The 21850-nt window shown below is 41.9% G+C and overlaps 1 long non-coding RNA gene across 1 annotated transcript in view; it reads left to right on the top strand.

The window, feature by feature from the left end:
• The window catches only part of LOC125486154, a 91697-nt gene extending 72530 nt beyond the window's left edge, over positions 1-19167 (top strand). Inside the window, exon 2 of the long non-coding RNA XR_007264840.1 lies at positions 18714-19167. This is a non-coding gene — a long non-coding RNA (uncharacterized LOC125486154). The remainder of the gene's footprint in view (positions 1-18713) is intronic.
• The last annotated feature ends 2683 nt before the right edge of the window (positions 19168-21850 follow it).

Raw genomic sequence — 21850 nt, 5'->3', positions numbered from 1 at the left:
CTGTCAGTTCATAGCTGCACACCGTCCCCACCCCCGTCAGTTCATCGCTGCACACTCCCTGCCCCATCCTTTGACCTCAGCTATGCTAGTCTCTTGCTTACCATCTCTTTTTGTGCAGCAATGGTTGGTGGTTCAGCTGAAATCCATTCATTCATTCCTGGCACACCATCTTCTTTGTGGCACTGCAAACAGAAAGTACTTATTACCTCAACTTGCCTCCTCCACCCACCACTGCTCTTGTACTATCTCAAACTTTTATTTTTCCAAGACCTTCTCCTGTTCTCCCTCTGTCTTGACCTCCTTGTTCTCTGCTGCCTCCATTGCTTCTTGTTTTCTCTCTCAGGTCTATAGCTAATAACACTGACCATGGTGCTATTATTCTGCTAAGTTGCTACGATGATTTAAACTTCTCCAAATTGGGGATGAGGCTAGCAACAATTTTGAGTCAATAAATTTACATTGGGGTGGGGTGAAAAGTGCGAATGTTGTCAAACTATTAAGAGAATGATGTTACATACGGTACATGTACATAACACATGTGTACATCCGGCCAGCCATATAGAGGAACCAGAGGAAGGTATATGTGATTGCACTCTCTACATCATCTCCACTCTGCCTGTTAAACAGAACATCATGTAGCAGCTGGAGCCAAGCAAAATCCACAGTGCTCTATTGCTGATGATAACTGGTATGTGGAACTTAATCAAATGTTGTCTTGTGATCAATGAATGTCTCACCTGATGGTTTTTGTATGGCTTCTGTGTACTGAAAGAAAATAAATGATGCTAACTGCAAATGATTGAGTGCTGTAGGATTCTACTTCATCCCAATTGATGAAACCAATGCTAGTTGATAGCTGCTGGAGATGTCACATTATCAATATGTGATTGATCTCATGTGCAACCAATATTAAATGATAGTGTTTGAGTGGTAGTGTCCCCACCCTGGCCTGGGAGGCCCAGGTTAAAGTCTCACCTGCTCCAGAGGTGTGTATAATAACATCTCTGAACAGGTTGATCGGAAAAATTGATAAATGTAAAGAAAAATTAATGATTGCATCTGAACATAAATGACAGTGAATGAAATCAAGTGATTTCTAGTGATACCTAAGCAATTGTTTTCAAGTTCAAATGAAAATTGTTGAAAGCAAATCATGTCAAAGCATTATAAAATTTCTGGTGGCCTGTCCCAACCCCACCCCACCCCCTCACCAAAGCAAAACCCTTGTGACCTTCTGGATTCATACATTGAAGTACCACTTCCTGAACAGATAGTGATAGAAGAGGAAGGGGACAATGAAGCAGAATGACCACTGTTTGTTCCTAGCCAGCAGCTTATACATTACTAATGTGCAAACCCTAAAATATAGCTTAGAGGAAGAGTTCACATTATTGAGACATTATTGATGTGACCTGCCCTAGGCCAGGGAGAAGGAGTATGAGGGTAACATCGCACATGAGTGGTGCTGAATGGCCTTAGTTGAGGACTTTAATAAAATCAAAATACTGTGGCTACTGGAGATCCTAAATAAATACTGAAAGTGCTGGGAAAAAACTCAGTAATACTCAGAATATCACTCTAAAGAAGAATCATTATGAGGCAAATACTAAATTAAAAACCGAAAGAACTGTGGATGGTGTAAATCAGAAACAAACACAGAAGTTGCTGGATAAGCTTGATAGAGGTGTACAAAGTGATCAGAGGTATAGATAGAGTGGACAGCCAGAGACTTTTTCCTAGGGTGGAGGTAGCTATTACTAGGGGGCATAGTTTTAAAGTGAGTGGAGGTAGATATAGGGGAGACGTCAGAGGTAGGTTCTTTACTTAGAGAGTGGTCGGGGCGTGGAATGCATTGCCGGAGAGGGTAGTGGAGTCGGCCTCATTAGGGGCATTTAAGCAGCTATTAGATAGGCATATGGATGATAGTATAAGGTAGGGGTGGAGGTTAGATAGACCTTAAGGTTAGGGTAAAAGTTTGGCACAACATCGTGGGCTGAAGTGCCTGTACTGTACTGTGCTGTACTGTTCTATGTTCTATATTGTGGCAGCTGTGGATAGAGAAAGAGAGTTCATATTTTGAGTCCAGAATGATACTCGAAAGAAGAGTCATTGAGGTAAATACTAAATTAAAAACTGAAAGAACTGTGGATGGTGTAAATCAGAAACAAACACAGAAGTTGTTGGATAAGCTTATCAATGTCTGGCAGCATCTGTGAAGAGAAATCAGAGTTAATTTTTCAGGTCCAGTGACCCTTCCTCAGAATGTTCTGAAAGGTCAGACCTGCTGAGCTTTTCCAGCACATTCTGTTTTTGTATCGTATGAGGCAATTGGATTGAAGTGATATCAAAGATGAGTTCACAAAATGAGTGGAAATGTTTGGAAGCAGGGATTGCAAATCCAATTAGATTACATCAAGCATTGCCCACCATCATTCATGAAGAACAGCCTAATCCAAATTCCTACGTGGAATCAATAGAGATATCAAATAATATAATAATCCAATTCCATCCATCTGTCACAAATGACAATCATTGCCTGAAGGAGCAGTGTAAGGAGTTAATGATCTATCGTGAACTGGGAACCTCAGACCAGCCAATGTTGTTGCACAATCACTGGCAGCAAGCCTAAGAGGTAGAAATGTTTTTTAAAAGTCTGAGAATAATTGGAAAATTACCGTCAGGAAATTGATATTAAACTGTTTACACATCAACATGATCTTGTTTTGAATGCATGAAAACAGCAAGTATTATTCAGGATCAAACCTGCTAAATGCCTCCTGAAGAGACATAGCACCTGCAGGAGCAAGTGTCACACAGCCCTGGCCCCCACACCATGTTCCAGCCTTGCTACAACTTCAGCCTGGCATGAAGCCAAACTAAGGGTCTAGGCCCGAAACGTCAGCCTTCCTGCTCCTCTGATGCTGCTTGCCCTTCTGTATTCATCCAGCTCTACATCTTGTTATCTTAGATAACTCATGGCTGTTCAATTCAGGTTCTTTATCTGTTCAGCATTGTTTTTAAAGTGAAGAAGGAACCAGTGTTCCCATCAGCTCTCACCAAGAAAGGATGTATTGGCACTGGGGGGGGTGTAAAGGAGGTTCACTCGGTTGATTCCAGATTTGAGAGGGTTGGATTATGAGGAGTGACTGAGTAGATTGGGATTATATTCATTGGAATTCAGAAGATTGAGGGGGGATCTTATAGAAACATATAAAATTATGAGGGGGATAGATAAGATAGAAGTAGAGAGGATGTTTCCACTGGCAGGTGAAGCTAGGACAAGAGGGCATAGTCTCAAGATTAGAGGGAGCAGATTTAGGACTGAATTGAGAAGGAATTTCTTCACCCAGAGGGTTGTTAATCTGTGGAATTCCTTGCCCAGTGAAGTAGTTAATGCTACTTCAGTAAATGTTTTTAAAAAAAAGGTAGATTTTTTTTGAACAATAAAGGAATTAAGGGATACGGTGAGAACGCGGGTAAGTGGATCTGAGTCCACGGAAGGATCAGCCATGATCTTATTGAATGGCGGAGCAGGCTCGAAGGGCCAGATGGTCTACTCCTGCTCCTAGTTCTTATGTTCTTATGTTCTAAGTATTCCAATTTAATAAGTGCTTGCTTATTCTCTGTCGGGGGCGAGATTAGAGCAACATGCACTGCAGCAAATTCCCGTTCAATGGAATTCTGTCACAGTCTACAGGCACTCACTGGAAATCAGAGCCTGGTGCCACTGAAATGAGAAATAGTCTCCAGTTTGTGTTCCACGACAGCAGACTTGCAGAGCCTGACTGTGATTTTCATGCGATCATAAGTTGGAGAACATTGATATTTTAATGTGCAAAAATTAAAACAAGCCATTTGTATAATTTGTTAAATTAACTGGGTTATTTAGACCAAATACTCTGTGGCATGGACATCTCAGTCTGTAGTCATTGAGATTATGCCAGAGGTACATTACAGTGTCACTCAGTGGAGGTACATTACACAGTATTCTCCAGTGTGGGTACAATGCGTGGGTCTCCGATAAAGGTGTATTACAGTGTCACTCAGTAATACTTTACACGGTGTCCCCCAGTGTAGGTAGAATATACATGAACCTCCCTGCTACCCCTGTCGGAGCTGCATTTCTCAGCACCAAGTGTGCAATAGCACTAGTGCTCAGCCTACCTACCCCCTCTGGGACCCTGTCTCTTGCTCACCCAGGAACTCTTCACTCACTGAGCAGTGATTATCTTGTGAGGAGTAGAACACATACACAACCAGTCAGAATACCCTGGAAGGAATTAAAATTCAGTTTAACGAAAGTCTCTGCCTTTTCCGGACATGAAGACTCCAGGATTATGTACAGTCCAGGATTGTGTTGAATTTAGGATAGTGGTAGGATCCAGGACTGTTCAGACACAAGGAGCCACAACCCCCATTTTGCCACATTTCTGAAATAAAGTAGAAATTCAAAAGTTAACGGAAGTAAATAAATTCAGAATTTTGCATCCTCCCTCTTTCACTTACCATACATGGATCAGAAAGGCAGTATGCAGTACAGCAAGTAATTAGAAAGGCAAACAATGCGCTGGCCTTTGCAGCATAGGATTAGGGTGCAGGAATAAAGAGATCTTGTTACAATTGTTCCAGGGTTTTGGTGAGACTGGATGTGTTGATAGCATGGGATTGCAGGAAGATGTCCCTGCTCCTGTATTGGAATTCTCTCACTATGAAGGCAAACATACCATTTGCCTCCTTCACCACCTGCTGCCCCTGCTTTCTTACTTCCAGTGACTAGTGTACAAGGACACCCAGTTCTCATTGCAGTTCTCCCTTTCTCAATAGGATCATTGGATGTAGGATCAGGAGAAAGCCATTTGACTCCTCAAGTCTGCTTCACCATTCAATAGGGATATGGCTGATCCAACATTCCTTATTTCAATTTTCCTGACCTTTCCCCATGACCCTTGATTTCTTGACTCACCAAGGATCTATCTCAGCCTTCAAAATACAAAGGGACTCTGTCTCACAGCCATGTATTCCAAGGAGTTCCAAAGACCCACAATCCTCTAAGATAAGAAATTCCTCTTTATCTCAGTCTTAAATTGGTGCCCCGTTATGCTGTGACTATGCCCTCTGGTCCTATTCTCTCCCATGGGGGGAAACATCCACTCAGCATTTACCCTGTCAAGTCCCTTAAGAGTCCTATATGTTTCAATGAGATCACTTCCAGTGAATAGAATCCCAACCTGCTTGACTTTGTTCACAAGACAATCCCTCCATACTGGGTGTCACCCTCGTGAATGATTGTAACAGTCTAACACCATTCTAACAATCTAAATTGAAGCTTCATTATGTCCTCTGTTCTACAGAAACAAAGCACAAACTAATTGATGATGTTGTTTATTAAAAAACTAAACTGTGCTGCTAAGTGGGGGCAGTGAAACTACCAAGTGGATGGTATGCTTCAGCATAATTGTTGGAATACTTTGTTGGTGATGGTTCACAGCTGAGAGTGGGTGTGGCTCATATTCAGACTTAATATTAATTATGTTTCATCAACTCAAATTAGCACTGCATCATCAAGGGTGAAAAATATTTCCCAGCAGGTTTGGCTTCAATAGCAGCCAATGGGATTTCAAACTCATTGCCCGTTTTGAAAGATTATGTGCAAATTCTATTTCCAGAGTCAACAAAACAAGGAAGCCACTCAGAATATCCCTCAACTTATTAGTTTTAGAATGAATAAATTCTGTGTGCATTTAACTAGTGTAAAATGGGTTCCAAAGCCTTGAATATGGTGGGGTCCATAAACATATTCCTTGTAAGACTGATGAGAAGATTACCCAGATTCTCAAATAGGTGTTAGTCCTTTCACAAAACTGATGTGTCCTAAATAGGGACAGGCTGCCTGCATCCCAGAGAATGTACTCTTTGTGTGGTCTAACCAGAAGTCCCTGAGGAACAGCCCTGTCCTTTTCACGCCCAGCCCCTTCCACACATTCGACCTAAGAAGTGATGTAATAAACACTTACTGGCAGAAAAAAGCAAACAATATAAGTCTGGAACCACAACAAGGAAGTTTTGATGACATACTTTTGCTCAAGTTCAAACAGATCGCACAATAACACAACCAGAAACCTTTAGAGACATTGGTAGAAACTGAAGATTATGCAATTCACACCTGTAATTTGTGGCATAGCCTAAAGCAGCCTGGCAGAAATTGGCAGAATTCAGTAGCTCACACCTATTTGCAATGTGCTCCGTTCAGAATTATTTGGGATGACACAAATAATTGTGGAAAAGAATTCTCACATTTCAAAATCTGGGAAAGCAAAGCTGGCTGGGAACCAAGGTTGATAATATGAGGATAGGAAGGCTGTGGACCAGATGAAGAAAGTAAGGATTCAAATTAACTCAAACAAGTTAAATAAACATTTAAATCATATATGAATGCAAAAAAAAATTAAAAATGCACATGATGTTTAATCATGGCGTTTAAGTGTCATTGTCTGGTCCTGTATTTATGGCCCATCCCTAATTGCCCTTGAGAAGGTGGTGGTGAGCTGCCTTCTTAAACCACTGCAGTGTATATGCTGTAGATTGACCCACAATGCCTTTGGGGGTAGGGGGGTAGTTCCAGGATTTTGATGTAGCGACAGCGAAGGAACAACCATACATGTCCAAGTCAGGATGGTACGTGGCTTGAACAGGAACTTGCAGGAGTAGGTGTTCCCATGTTTCTACTGCACTTGTCCTTCCAGATGGAAGTGGTCCTTGGTTTGGAAGGTGCTATCTGAGGAGCCTTAGGAAAATACTGCAGTAGATAGTACACACTGCTGCTACTGAGTGCCTATGGTTAAGGGAGTGAACATTGAAGTGGGGAAGATGGTGGCAATCAAGTGGGTTGCTTTGTCCTGGATGGTGTCAAGCTTCCTGAGTGTTGTTGGGGCTGCACCCATCCAGGCAATTGGGAAGTATTCCAACACACTCCTGACTTGTGCCTTGTAGATGGTGGACAGGCTTTGAGAAGCCAGGAGGTGAGTTACTCACTGCAGAATTGCTAGCCTCTGACCTGCTCCTGCAGCCACTTTGTTTATATGGAACAAAAATGGAAGTTGCTGGAAAAGCTCAGCGGATTTGGCAACAACTGTGAAGAAAAAATCAGAGTTAATGTTTCAGGTCCGGTGATCCTTCCTCAGAACTGTTGGTGGCTGGGAAAGCATCGGTTTATATGCAGAAAATAGGGAGGGGGATGGGGTAGGGAGTAAACAATAGGATAAAGGATAGAGCCCGAAGAGAGAAGAGCAGTTGGATAGACAAAGGAGTTGGTAACGATCTGGCTAGGAGGGTGAATAGCTGTCAATATCGGGACTGTTAGTGACTAACAAATTATAGTTTGTAATGGCAGGCTATGTGATAACAAGGCCTGGTGTGTGGGGTAGGGGGCTGGGACATGGGAGAGTTTAGGCCCTAAAATTATTGAACTTGATATTGAGTCTGAAGGGCTGCAGGTTCCCCAAGCGGAAGATGAGGTGTTGTTCTTCCAGCTTGTGTTGAGCTTTGCTGGAACACTGCAGCAAGCCAGAGATAGAGATGTTGGCCAGGGAACAAGGTGATGTGTTAAAGTGGCAGGCAACTGGTAGCTGAGGTTTTTTTTTGCGAGCAGGACATAGATTTTCTGCGAAGCAGTCACCCAGTCTACGCTTCTTTTCCCCAAAGTAGAGGAGACCACATTGTGAGCAATGAATGCAGTAGACTACATTCTAGGAAGTGCAGGTGAAGTGTTGCTTCATCTGGAAGGTATGTTTGGATCATTTGTTCAGTTGAGGCCAACTTCGACAAGGGAGCCTCTGATATGTCCACCTACTTCCTCAACTGAGGATTTCCCAGCTCCGTTGTCGACAGGGCCCTCAACCAGGTCCAATCCAGCTCCCGCACTTCCACCCTCACCCCTTCTCTTCCCTCCGCAACAGCAATAGGGTTCCCCTTATCCTCACCTACCATCCCATCAGCATCCACATCCAGAAGATCATCAGATTCAATATCGAGTTCAATAATTTTAGGGCCTAAACTCTCCCAAGTCCTAGCCCCCTACCCCACACACTAGGCCTTGTTATCACATAGCCTGCCATTACACACTACCTATTGTTAGTCACTAACAGCCCCCATTAACAGCTATTCACCTTCCTAGCCAAAGTGTCGTCAACTCCTTTGTCTATTCAACTGCTCTTCTCTCTCTTTGGGCTCTATCTTTTACCCTATCATTTATTCCCTACTCCATCCCCCTCCCTATTTTCTGCGTATAAACTGATGTTTTCCCAGCAACCATCAGTTCTGAGGAAGGGTCACCAGACCTGAAATGTTAACTCTGATTTTTTTTTTCGTCCCAAATGCTGCGAAGACCTGCTGAGCTTTTCCAGAAACTTCTGTTTCTGTTCCTGATTTACAGCACTGCAGTTCTTTCACTTCTTTACTTTGGTTATATGGCTAGTCTAGTTGGGTTTCTGGTCAATGGTAATCTCCAGGATGTTGATATTGGGGGATTCAGTGATAGTAATATCATTGAATGTTGAGGGGTGGTGGTTAGATTATTTCTTATTTGAAACATCTAATGCCTGGCATTTGTGTGACGCAAATATTACTTGCCATTTTTCAACCCAAGCCTGGATAATGTCCAGATCTTGTTGCATTTGAACACGGGCTGCTTCAGTATCTGAGGGGTCATGGATGGTGCTGAACATTGTGTAATCATCGGTGATCATCCCCACTTCTGACCTTATGATGGAGGGAAGGTCATTGATGAAGCAGGTGAAACTGGTTTGGCCTAATTCACTACCCTGAGGAACTCCTGCAGAGATATCCTGGATTTGAGATGATTGACCTCCATCAACAATAACCAGCTTTCTATGTGTCTGGTATGACTCCAAACAGTGAAGAGTTTTACTCCTGATTCTTATTGACCCCAGTTTATGAGGGCTCCTTGATGCCACACTCAGTTGAATGTGACCTTGATATCAAGGACTGTCACTCTCACCTCACCTCTGGAATTCAGCTGTTTTGTCCATGTTTGAATCAAGGCTGAAATGAGGTCAGGAGCTGAGTAGAACCCAAACTCAGTTTCACTGAGCAAGTTATTCCTTTGTAATTTCCATGGGAAACACTGTCAGCACCCACTTCCATCACTTTACTGATGATCAAGATGAGACTAATGAGGTTGTAATTGCCTGGGTTGAATTTGGCCTGCTTTTTGTGTACTGGACATGCCTGAGCAATTTTTCACATTGTCGGGTAGATGCTGGTGTTGTAACTGTAATGAAACAGTTTGGCTAGGTGAGCAACGATTTCAAAAGCACAAGTCTTCAGTACTATTGCTGGAATATTGTCAGGACCCATAGTCTTTGCAGTATCCAGTGCCTCCAACCGTTTTTTGATATCAAATGGAACTAATTGAATTGGCTGAAGTCTGACATCTGTAATGTCAAGAATCACTGGAGAGTGTCGAGATCGATCATCCACTTGGCACTTCTAGCTTAAGATTGTTGTGAATGCTTCAGCCTTATCTTTTGCATTGAAATGTTGGACTCTTCCATCACTGAGGGTGGGGATATTTGTGGAGCCTCCTCCCCAAATGTTTAATTGTCCACCACCATTCATGACTGGATGTGGCAACACTGCAGAACTTAGATCTGACCTATAGTTTGTGGAATCACTTAACTCTAACACTTGCTGCTATGCTGTTTGGTAGCTTCCCCAGATTGACACATCAATTTTAAATCTTCCTGGTTCTGCTCCTGGAATGCCCTCTTGCACTCTCCATTGAAACAGGGTTGATCCCCTGGCTTGATGGTAATGTTCGAGTGTGGGACATGCTGGGCCATGAGATTGCAGGTTGTGTTGGAGTATGATTCTGCTGTTGTTGAAATCCCACAATGCCTCATGAATGCCCAGCCTTTAGTTGTTAAATCTGTTTGACCATTTTCATCAGTAAATGTGTTGTCAAGCCACTCTTGGTTGTCGATATTGAAGTCCCCCATTTAGAGTACATTGTATGCCTTTGTCACCCTCAGTGTTTCCTGTTCAATTGGGAGGCTCCATTGCCAAGTGACAGTGTGGGGATGGGGGGATGGGAGTTGGGGTGCAAGGTGATGGCAGGCCGGGAGTGGGAGTAGGTGGTTTCAGCAGGAAATTGCTTGACAATGTTTGACCTGTTGCCAGGAGCTTTCAAAGGATCTGGAGTCAATGTCAACTCCTTCCAACTGTGGAACACAATGCTGTGCTGATATGGTGCAGTAGCAGCGTCTATGTAACTGTACTACTGCCCATACTGGGTCTGTCCTCTCTGTTTGACAAGAAATACTCAGGGATGGTGATTGTAGTGTCTGGGACATCGTCTGTAGGCTATAATTCTGTGAATATGAATATGTGAAACTGTTGCTTAATTAGTCTGTTTGACAGCTTCCACAATTTTGGCACAAATGAAAGACTGTTAGATATTGCAATGTGTGGAGAGCTGTGACTAACAACCTTGGAACAACTGAGGATTCTTCAAGGAGAGAGAGAACTTTTCTTGCTGTTTATCATTTGCTAAAGAAGCTTTCATGTTAAGCATACAGGAAAATTTCAGAATTCTGTACAAGGCTCCATGATTTCTTGAGAGCAATCGGTAGGGCAAAGGAAACATTCGAAAAGGCCAAGTTACTGGCTCCTGCTCCTATTTTCTAAGTTTCTAAGAACTTTTAGATTTATGCATTTAATCAAAGAATGTTTCAGTTAATATTTCAAAGTACTGGGAACAGAATATAGCAAAATTTGGAGAATTTTTCTTTGTTACTGTGTTTAGATGTCGGCTGTGAGAATTAAACATTTTCACCATGGCAAAAAGATTTCACAGTGACCTCATGTAACAAAATGACTAATTCTTATAAATAATCATAGACGCATAGAGTTATACAGCATGGAAACAGGCCCTTTGGTCCAACTCGTCCATGCCAACCAGATATCCCAATCTGACCTAGTCCCATTTGCCAGCATTTAACCCATATCCCTCTAAACTCTTCCTATTCATATACCCATCAAGTTGACTTTTAAATGTTATAAATGTACCCACTTCCACCTCTTCCTCTGGCAGCTCATTCCATACACGCACCACCCTCTGCGTGAAAAAGTTTCCCCTCGTATCCTTTTTAAATCTTTCCCCTGTTACATTAAACCTAATCCCCTCTAGCTTTGAACTCCCCACCCTGGGGAAAAAGACCTTGGCTTTCCACCCTATCCATGCCCCTCATGATTTTATAAACCTCTATAAGGTCACCCCTCAGCCTCTGATGCTCCAGGGAAAATAACCCCAGTCTGTTCAGCCTCTCTCTATAGCTCAAACCCTCTAACACTGGCAACATCTTTGTAAATCATTTCTGCACCCATTCAAGTTTAACAGCATCTTTCTTATAGAAAAGTGCCCAGAATTGTATGTAGTATTCTAACAGTAGCCTCACCAATCCCCTGTACAGCTGCAATATGACATCCCAACTCCTATACTCAATATTCTGACAAATGAAGGCAAGCATGCCAAACACGTTCACCACCCTATCTACCTGCACCTCCACTTTTAAAGAACTATGCACCTGCACCTCTAGGTCTTTCTGTTTGACAATACTGCCCCGGACCCTACCCCATCTGGTTCAATTTCATTTTTTCAGGCTTTGTAAAGATTAGTACAACTGATTGATCTGCTCAGCCATTTCAGTGGACACTTCAGAGTCAACCACATTTTTTTGTAATTATTTGTGGGATGGGGGTGTCGCTGGCTGGCCAGCATTTCATGCCTATTCCTAGTTGCGCTTGAGAAGGTGGTGGTGAGCTGCCTTCTTGAACTGCTGCAGTCCACCTGCTGTAGGTTGACCTACAAAGCCATTAGGGAGGGAATTCCAGGATTTTGACCCAGTGTCAGTGAAGGAACAGCGATATATTTCCAAGTCAGGATGGTGAGTGAATTGGAGGGGAACTTGGAGGTGGTGGTGTTCCCATATATCTGCTGCTCTTGTCCTTCTAGATGGAAGTGGTCGTGGGTTTGGAAGGAGCTGTCTGAGGATCTTTGGTGAATTTCTGCAGTGCATCTTGCAGATGGTACACACTGTTACTCCTGAGCGTCGGTGGTGGAGGGAGTGAATGTTTGTGGATGCAGTGTCAATCAAGCGGCTGCTTTGTCCTGGATGGTGTCTTGAGTGTAGTTGGGACTGAACTTATCCAGGCAGGTGGGGAGCATTCCATCACACTTCTGACTTGTGTCTTGTAGATGGTGGACAGGCTTTGTGGAGTCAGGAGGTGAGTTACTCGCCACAGTATTCCTAGCTTCTGGCCTGTTCTTGTAACCACTGTGTTTATGTGGTGAGTCCAGTTGAGTCTCTGGTCAATGATAACCCCCAGGATGTTGATAGTGGGGTATTCAGTGATGGTAACACCATTGAACGTCAAGAGACTGTGGTTAGCTTGTCTCTTATTGGTGATGGTCATAGCCTGGAATTTGTGTGGCGCGAATGTCACTTGCCATTTGTCAGCCCAAGCCTGGATATTGTCCAGATCTTGTTGCATTTGAACACAGACTGCTTCAGTATCTGAGGAGTCACGAATGGTGGTGAACATTGTGAAATCATTGGTGAACATCCCCACTTGTGAACTTATGATGGAGCAAGTAGGATAGGCACATGGATGATAGTAAAATGTAGGGTGTGGAGGGTAGTTTGATCTTAGTGTAGGGTAATAGGCTGACACAACATTGTGGTCTGAAGGGCCTGTACCGTGCTGTACTGTTCTATGTTCTATGTTCTATGAACTATATTAATCCTGACCTGGTTTGCCTTTCCAAAAAACAACACGTCACATTTATCTAAATTATCTCCAACTGCCACTCCTTGGCCAATTGGCTCATCTCATCAAGGTCCCCTTGTTCTCTGAGATAATCTCCTTCACTGTCCGTCACAACATCTATTTCAGTGTCATCTGCAAACTTATGCTCCTATATTCACAAATCCAAATCATTTATGTAAATGACATATAGTAGTGGACCCAGCGCTGATGGCACACCATTGGCCACAGGCCTCCAGTTCATGAAACAACCCTCTACCACCATCTTTTGCCTCCCACCTTCAAATCAATTTTGTTGTCTCTTCAAAAATGTCAATCAAGTTAGTGAGACACAAGTTCCCATTCACAAGGCCACAACCACCACAAACTCCTTCAATCCACTGCTGCTGACCTGAAATATTCCTGAATTCTGTTGCTTTAATTCTGCAGAAATCCTGGAATGTCTTACAAGATACTTTCTGATACTTGGATCAAGTAAACTGTCTGCAATTGATTAACATCCTGCACATGCAAATCCTTTCCTGAAGATTTTCTTTTAACTTGCACTTTATGCGAATGACATTTTTGTTGCAATCAGATTAAAGTGACAGATTGTTGTGCCTGGAGAAACAGCCATGGTTAAGTCTGTTTTTCCCCCCCCTTAGAATAATCCCAAGGAAGAGTGAAAACCCATAACAGGTTTTTATTTTTATGAGCACAGTGAAATCAACAATTGCTCTTGACCTATTTATCTAATCAACCTGTTCAGTTATGTCACTACACGCCATTGGAACAGGTGGAACTTGAACCTGTGTCTCTCAGTTTGGGGGTAGAGATACTACCACTGCACCACAAGAGGGCCCCTACAATTATTCTTGAATTTGCTCATATTGATTGAGCACAGCAGAATGATGTAGAGCTGATTATTTGCAGAGATTGCATCAATTTCAACCTTTGTTTATTCAAAGTTTTAAACTAGCAGATCAGTCACCACACTCAGTTCTCGCTATCAAATTCGGATTATTTTAATTCCCAGAATTTTCACTTGTGCTCTTCCAGTCATGTATCATGATTTCAATCTCAGATGCCTGAGTAGGATGTGATCAAAATGGAAGAAGATAATTAGGAAGTGGGAGAGGAGAAGACAGAAGGAGAGAAGAAAGTGATAAACAGAATTTGAAGGAGTGCTCTGTGGAAATGTTGAGAACAGTGAAGAGACAGAGAATACAGGTTTCTTCTTGCTGAGGAAAGAAGGGTGCTGGGTATCTCTTTGCCAAAAGGAGACTTTCTTTGTGAAAATATTTCTATTTTTAGTCAGTTGTTGGGTTAGCTCAGGTTTGTAAGTTTTGTTCTGTTTGTTGTTTTGGTGGTTTATAACTCTTCAGCCATTGCTGCCTTCCAGCGCCAGGTTCAATTCCAGCCTTGGGTGACTGCCTGTGTGGAGTTGCACTTTTTATATGAATGTCTCTCCTGTGTCAGTGTGGGTTTCCTCTGGGTGCTGCAGTTTCCTCCCATAGTAAGTTAGGTGGACTGGTCAGGCAAAATTGCTTTGTATTGTCTAGGGATGAGCAGGCTAGGTGAATTAGCCATGATAAAAATCCCATAAGGAGTTACGGGGATGGGGTGGAGAGGTAGATCTCTGTGGGATGATTCTGAGAGTCAGTATTGTGTAGACTTGATGGGCCAAATGGCCACTGTCTGCACTGTAGGGATTCTATGCCTCTGTACTCTATTGGAATTCTATACTTCATTCCAAATGAATCCAGAAACAGAAGAAGCTCACTTTCAGAGGAATGACCCTGCAGATTCTGAAAAGTTGCTCACTTTCCTCCAATTTAACTTCCTCAGGAATGCAGAGGAGAGGCTGTTCTAGTGAATATAATCATCAGTGAGCCAACCATAAACCATCTCTAACACATGTTATGGTACAGAGTGTCTGCACCAACAAAAATCGACACTAGACCCATTGTCTTGAGTGTTATTGCATTTCAGGTGTGCATCCAAGTGTTTTTTAAAGGTTTTGAGGATTCCCACTTTAACTCCGCTCCCAGGCAATGTATTCTAACAGGTATGTGATTTTCTCCAAAACCTCCAAAAAGAGGTGAAAATTAGTTATCTCCAGAATTTCCTTCCCTCCTCTGCTCAAGATTAAGAATTTGCTCTGTGAAGGATTGTGAGTAAGATTCTATATCATGGCCATAGTTATGCACTTACCTACTCAGTCTGATCCAGTTCCAATGTCTAGCAGTGTGAAGAATTTACAAAATACATTTCACCAGTGTCACTTATCATTGTGTAATTCCACTTTCATTTGCTGTAGTTGGGACAATCTGTGTTTAAGCGATAGTATGAAATGACAATTTGAACAGTGTGCTACAGTGAATGTTAAGCATATGTAGCCATGTGATGACTTCATCCTAATGCAATGCCAGTCTGACCTATTCAACTCTGGAGCAGGTGCAGGCCGTTTAGTCCTTCAAGTGGGCTCTGCTATTTGAACCTAACTGATCTGGAATAAAAACAGAAATTGCTGGAGAAACTCAGCCGGCCTGGCAGCGTCTATGGAGAGAGAAACAAAGTTAATGTTTTGAGTTCAGTATAACTCTGAAACTCTTTTATTGACCATAACAGTTCTGATTATGACCTCAACTCGACATTCCTGAATAAGTATTACACATTTTGATTCTCCTGTCAATCAAGAATCTGTTCAACTCAATCTTAAATGACTGTGTTTCCACTGATCCTTGGGGAAGAGAATTTTACAGACAAACAACTGCCTGAGATAAAGGAAATTCTCCTCACCTCTGCCTAAAATGGGCAACCCCTCATTTTTAAACTTCTTCTAGTCTCTCACACAAAGGGGAACATCCTTTAAGCGTCCACCCTGTCAAGTCCTCTCAAGATCGCCTCTCATTCTCCTAATCTCTAATGGATACTAAGCCAACCTTTCTTACTTTCTCTCATAAGGTAACACCCTGATCCCAGAAATCAGTTCAGTGAACATTATCTGAAATAGGAGGAAATTAAATCCCCTCTGGAATCTTATTGCAAATTTGGTTTACCTCACATTTTGTGTAACACTATTAGTTAAACTCATACTCAAATTAAATCGTGACAAATTGATCACTTTTAGGCTAATCATAGGAAGCTGGAATAACTGTTACTAGCAATAGTTAACTGATGACCTACATGAAAACTGAGAGATATATTTGATAATGAGATGAAACTATCTAATGCAACCATCTGGCATCACCTTGGAATTTTAGCTGTCATGTAGTGACTAAAAGTGGGAACTAGTCAGCCCCATTTTGCCCCCAGTGCCTTTATAATTTTGAGACACCCAGCGTCCACTGCAATATTCAATGTATGGTCAACTTTAAATTAATTATTCCATAAAGGTGAATTTTCTCGCCAACAGCTTTGCTTCAGGTTCCTTCCAAGATCATCCCAGCAGCTCAGTGAAAGATGCTGGCAAAACAGCTGATAGTTTGTGCTTTTGTAATTCTACATTTGGATCTGTTACTAAGCAACATAACACAACAGAATTTCTCACTCAGTGACAATGTTTAAAAAACATGTAAGCAATACCTGCATTTTACTGAGTTGTTTTGTGAGGAGGAATGGAACAATATCTGATTTCAGTGATTTGCATGCAATTAAGCTATTGCAGTGTGCTTAATTTTATACAGTAGGTGTCAATATGATGGAGGCACATTAGGCCTTCAGTCTGATCTATACCAATAGAGTTAAGCTATTTGTAGCAATAATGTCAGTTCCATTAAAGGTTACAGTGTCACTGCATTCACACAGTCATCTTCACATCAAACATTGATCCCTCAGTGTTGTTCTAATTTCACTTATGCACAGAGAGTCATTCCAATAGATTTTTATGATAACCATTGCAGTTTTTTTTTAAGAAATTAGTTTAAATTCCACCATTGCTATGTTGGAATTTGAAGCCAGGTTCCCAAAGTCTCTGGATTACTACCCCAGTGACAATACCATTAGGTCATAAACTCCCCCATGGGGCTTGATAAGGTTACACTTGGCTTCCTAATTACAAATAACTCAATGACTGAAAGACTATAAAATGTAGTTGTAGATTCACCCCATCAATTCTGCTCTACCATTCAATAAGCTCATGACTGATTTGATCATCCTTAACTCCACTTACCTGCCTTTACCCATATTGATTTCTCTTATTAATTAAAAATCTGTCTATCTGAGCTTTGAATATATTTAATGACCCAGACTCGACAGTCCTGTGCAGTGAAGAATTTCACAGATTTACTGTCTTCTGTGAAAAAGAAGTTCCTCCTCATCTTCGTCTTAGATGGGCGACTCCTGACTCTGAGATTGTGCCTTGGGGTCCAAGACTCTCCCACATGGAAAAACATCCTCTCTGCATCTACTTGCACAACCTAGTCAACCTCTCATCATAAGAAAATCCATCCACCAGCAAATATTTCCTTAGATACAGGGACCAAAACTGTTCACAGTATTTCAGGTGTGGTTTGACTGTTGCGTTGTTGAATTTCTGCAGAATCTCCATAATTTTATACTTTTCTACCTTTGAAATGAAGCCAAAAAACCATTTTCCTTTCCTATTACCCACTGAAATTGCACACTAGCTTTTTGTGATTCTTGCACAAGGACTCTGAAAATCCCTCTGTGCTGTGGCCTTCTCTATTTTTTCTCTATTTAAATATTATTCAGCACCTCTATTCTTCCCGCCAAAGTACGTAACCTCACATTTTTCCACATTACATTCCTGCTGCCAATTTTTTATCTACCCCCTTAATCTGTCTATATTCCTCTGCTCACTATGTGTCATTCTCATCACTTACTTCCCATGTATTTTTCTGTCATCTGCAAACTTGGTGATAGTATTCAGTTTCCTCATCCAAGTCATTCATACCTATTGTTACTAATTATGGCCCCAGCACAGATCCCTCTGGCACACCAGTAATTACAGGTTGCCATCCTGAAGATGCTCCCCTTATCTCAACTCTCTTGGTTAGCCAATCCTCTATCTTTGCTATTGTACTACCTCCAATACCACGGGTCCTTATCTTGTTAAATTGTCTTATGTGAACTATGTTATCGAACACCTTTTGGAAATCTAAGTATAGTACATATACTCAATCCCCTTTGTCTACCCTGCTTATTACCTCCACAGAAACTGTAATAAATTTGGCATGGTTTCCCCTTTATGTAACCATGTTAACTCTGCCTGATTATGTTATGTGTTTCTAAATAATCTGCTGCCTCATCCTTAATAATACATTCTAACTGGCTACAGTTACCTGTGTATTTTCTTTTTTCTGTCCTTTTTAAAGTATGCTGGCGTTTTCCAAACCTCCAAGACTTTTCCACAATCTGAGGATTCCTGGAAGATTACCATCCATTATTTCCGTATCTACTTCCTTTAAAATATGAGAGTGCTACCCATCATGTCTAGTAGACTTATTGGCCTTTTGCCCCATTAGTTCATTTGAGTAGTTCCCCACAGCCCTTTCTCTCTAGTGATCTTTATGTATTTAATTCCACTCCTTCTTATGTCCATGTTGATTTAATATTTTGGAATGCTGTTAGTGTCCTCTAACTGGAAGACTGATACAAAATATTTATTAAATTCCTCTGCTATTTCCTGGCTTCTGTGATTATTTCCCCAGCCTCGTTTTCTAAAGGGGCTGATGTTCACTTTAGCCTCTTTCTTCCTTTTTATATTTTTAAAGAAAATATTAATATTTTTATGTTACTAGTTTGCCCTTGTAGTTTTTTATCCCCCTCTCTCTTTTTTTGATCATTTGTTGTTGGCTTTTAAAACTTTCCCAATCCTCTGGTTTACCACCAACTTTTGCCATATTGTGTGTTTTTTCTTTCATCAGTTGTTCACTTCACTTCCGCCCTCTAAGATGAAGGTGGACTAGAACATCTCAGCTGGGCCCAACATTGCGGTTTCTCAGCCCGGCGTGGCCTCAGCTTGGATTTCCATCCCCGAGATGATTCCAGGGCAGTCTCCCAGCCTTGGGAACCTCGAGGTGAAGACTGCCGCAGTCTGGAGTCGAGGCCCAGCATGGACTGGAGACTGGGTGTGGGCGTGGACTGGATTGGAAGGACTGCTATTCTGAACTTGTTATTCCGTTACTTTTCTCATTTTTTCCTATTATCTGTAATGCTTGACTTTTTATTTCTTTATTTTTCTATTTTATTACATAAGAATTTGTACTTAAAAATCTGTACCTAGGTATCTTTTTACCTAAGGTGGTGCCGTTAGTGGCGATTTGTGAACTTTTCACTGCACTTATGCGACAATAAAGCTAATTCTAATTCTAATTCTAACCATGGTTGATTAATCCATTTCCTAGAATCCTTCGCCATTTGTATGAAAGTAAAGAAAAAAAAACTGCCGTGGCCCTATGACCATGAAGACTTTACATGACTGATTTTGGTCAGACAGTTCCAATCACTTGTCTGATAATCCCAGTGGGAGACTGGGCCTCATTAACTTTTGGCCAATGGGCTGCCAGCAGACTGTAAACTTTGTGAAGTAGTTCACCATGCAAACCTCCAGCCACTGGACTTCCCAGGTGAATCAGCTTAGTCCAGATCAGGAATCCACACAGACAGTGGTGGAATGGACCAGGGTTGAAATCATTCACAAAAACTCTTCATCAAATCACAGGATTCAAGATGTTAACTCTGCTTTCTTTCTTCCCCAACAACTACTGAAAGCCAAACTCAAACTCTGGTTCTGTGGGAGCCTGCCTCTTGCTTCAATTGTTCCAACTTGAGAAAACCCAAGGCCTCACATGTTGTTTACTTTATTAGCTTGGGACAAGCTGCTTGTCATTTCTGTCTCAAACTTTCTTTTTAAAAAAAAAAACAAAATACACCTCTAAAAGCTACAGTATTGTTACATCTCACCCACAACTCCACCTGCCTGCCCATTCTCCATAACCTTTCAACACATTACTACTTACAAAATCTGTCTGTCTATCGCCTGCTTAAATTTATTCAGTGTAACAGTGTCTGCTGCACTCCAGGGTAGTGAATTCTACACATTCACAACCTTTGAGAGAAGTAATTTCTCATTCCTGTATTAAATCTGCTACTCCTTGTCCCACAAGAGGAAACATCTGCTTTATGTTTATTTTATCAATCCCTCTTAGCATCTTATATACCTTAAATACCTCATCCTATTAAGTTCAAATGAGTATAAGCCTAAACTGCTCAATCTCTCCTCATAAGACAAACCCCTCACAGAGTCAGAGTCATAGAGTAATACAGCATGGAAACAGACCCTTCAGCCCAAACTGGTCCAGGCTGACCATGGTACCTACTCAGCTAGTTCCAACTGCCCACATTTGGTCCATATCCCTCTAAACCCTTCCCATCCATGTACCTATCCAAATGATTTTTAAATGTTGTTATTGTACCTGCCTCAAACACTTTCTCTGGCAGTTCATTCCATACACACATCACTCTCTGTGTGAAGAAGTTACCCCTCAGGTCCTTCTTAAATCCTTCCCCTCTCACCTTAAACCTATGCCCTCGAGTTTTCAATTCCCCATCCCTGGGAAAAAGACGATATGTATTCATTCAATCTATGCCCCTCATGGTTTGAGATACCTCAATAAGGTCACCTCTCATTTTCCTACGTTCCAAGGAATAAAGTCCTATTGTGGCCATTGACTCCCTATAACTCAGACCTACTAGTCCTGGCAACATCCTTGTAAATTTTCTTTGCACACTTTCCAGTTTAACTATGTCTTTCCTATAACAGGGTGACCAAAACTGTGCACAAAGCTCCAAGTGAGGCCTCACCAAAGACTTATACAATTGTAACATAACATCCTAACTCCTATACTCAGTACGTCGAATGATGAAGGCCAGCATGCTAAACGCCTTCTCCACCACTCTGTCTACCTGTGACACCGCTTTCAACAAATTATGTACTTGTACTCCGAGGTCCCTCTATTCCACAACACTCCTCAGGATCTTACCCTTACTCTATAAGTCCTACCTTGGTTTGACTTTCCAAAGTGCAACACTTCATACTTATCTGTATTGAATTGCATTTGCCAATCCTCAGCCCACTTCCCCATCTGATCAAGATCCCTCTGTAATTTTTGATAACCTTCTTCGTTATCAACAATACCTCCTTATTTTGTATCAACCACAAACTTACTAACCATGCCTTGTAAATTCACATCCAGATCATTTATGTAAATAACAAATAACAAAGGTCCCAGCACCGACCCCTGTGGCACACCACGAGTCACAGGCCTCCAGCCCGAGAAACAACTTTCAACCATGACACTCTCCTTCCTACCATCAAGTTAACCTTGAATCCAATTAGCTGGCTCTCCCTGGATCCCATGTGACCTAACTTTCATGACTAGCCTGCTGTGCGGGACCTTGTCAAAGGCCTTACTAAAGTCCATATAGACAACATCCACTGCCCTACTCTCATCCATCCTCTAGGTTACCTCTTCAAAAAACTCTAGAAGATTTGTCAGACATGAGTTCCCACACACAAATCCATGCTGACTATCCCTAATCAGACCTTGACTATCCAAATGTTGGTTGATCCTGTCCCCTCAGTGTCCTCTCCAATAACTTGCCTACCACTGATATCAGGCTCACTGGCCTGTAGTTCATTGGCTTGTTTTTTCTACCTTTCTTAAACAATGGAATAAAATTAGCCACCCTCCAGTCTTCTGAAACTTCACCAGTGGCTAAAGATGAAGCAAAAATCTCTGCAAGGGCCTCTGCAATTTCTTCCCCAGCCTCTGACAATGTCCAAGGGTAGACTTGATCAGGCCCAGGGGATTTATTCATCATAATGCGCTTTAAGGCTGCAGAAACCTCCTCTCTGGTAATGTGTATGCGGTCCAAAACACCCCCACTTGTTTCTTTTATTTCCTTAGCATCCATGATTCCCTCCTCAGTAAACGCTGAGGAGAAATATTCATTAAAATTCTCCCCCCTCTCCTGTGGAAAAGCTCCACATATAGATGGC

Source organism: Rhincodon typus, chromosome 2, assembly GCF_021869965.1.
Source record: "Rhincodon typus isolate 14 chromosome 2, sRhiTyp1.1, whole genome shotgun sequence".
NCBI lineage: Eukaryota > Metazoa > Chordata > Chondrichthyes > Orectolobiformes > Rhincodontidae > Rhincodon > Rhincodon typus.
This window is presented reverse-complemented; position numbering and strand designations above follow the sequence as displayed.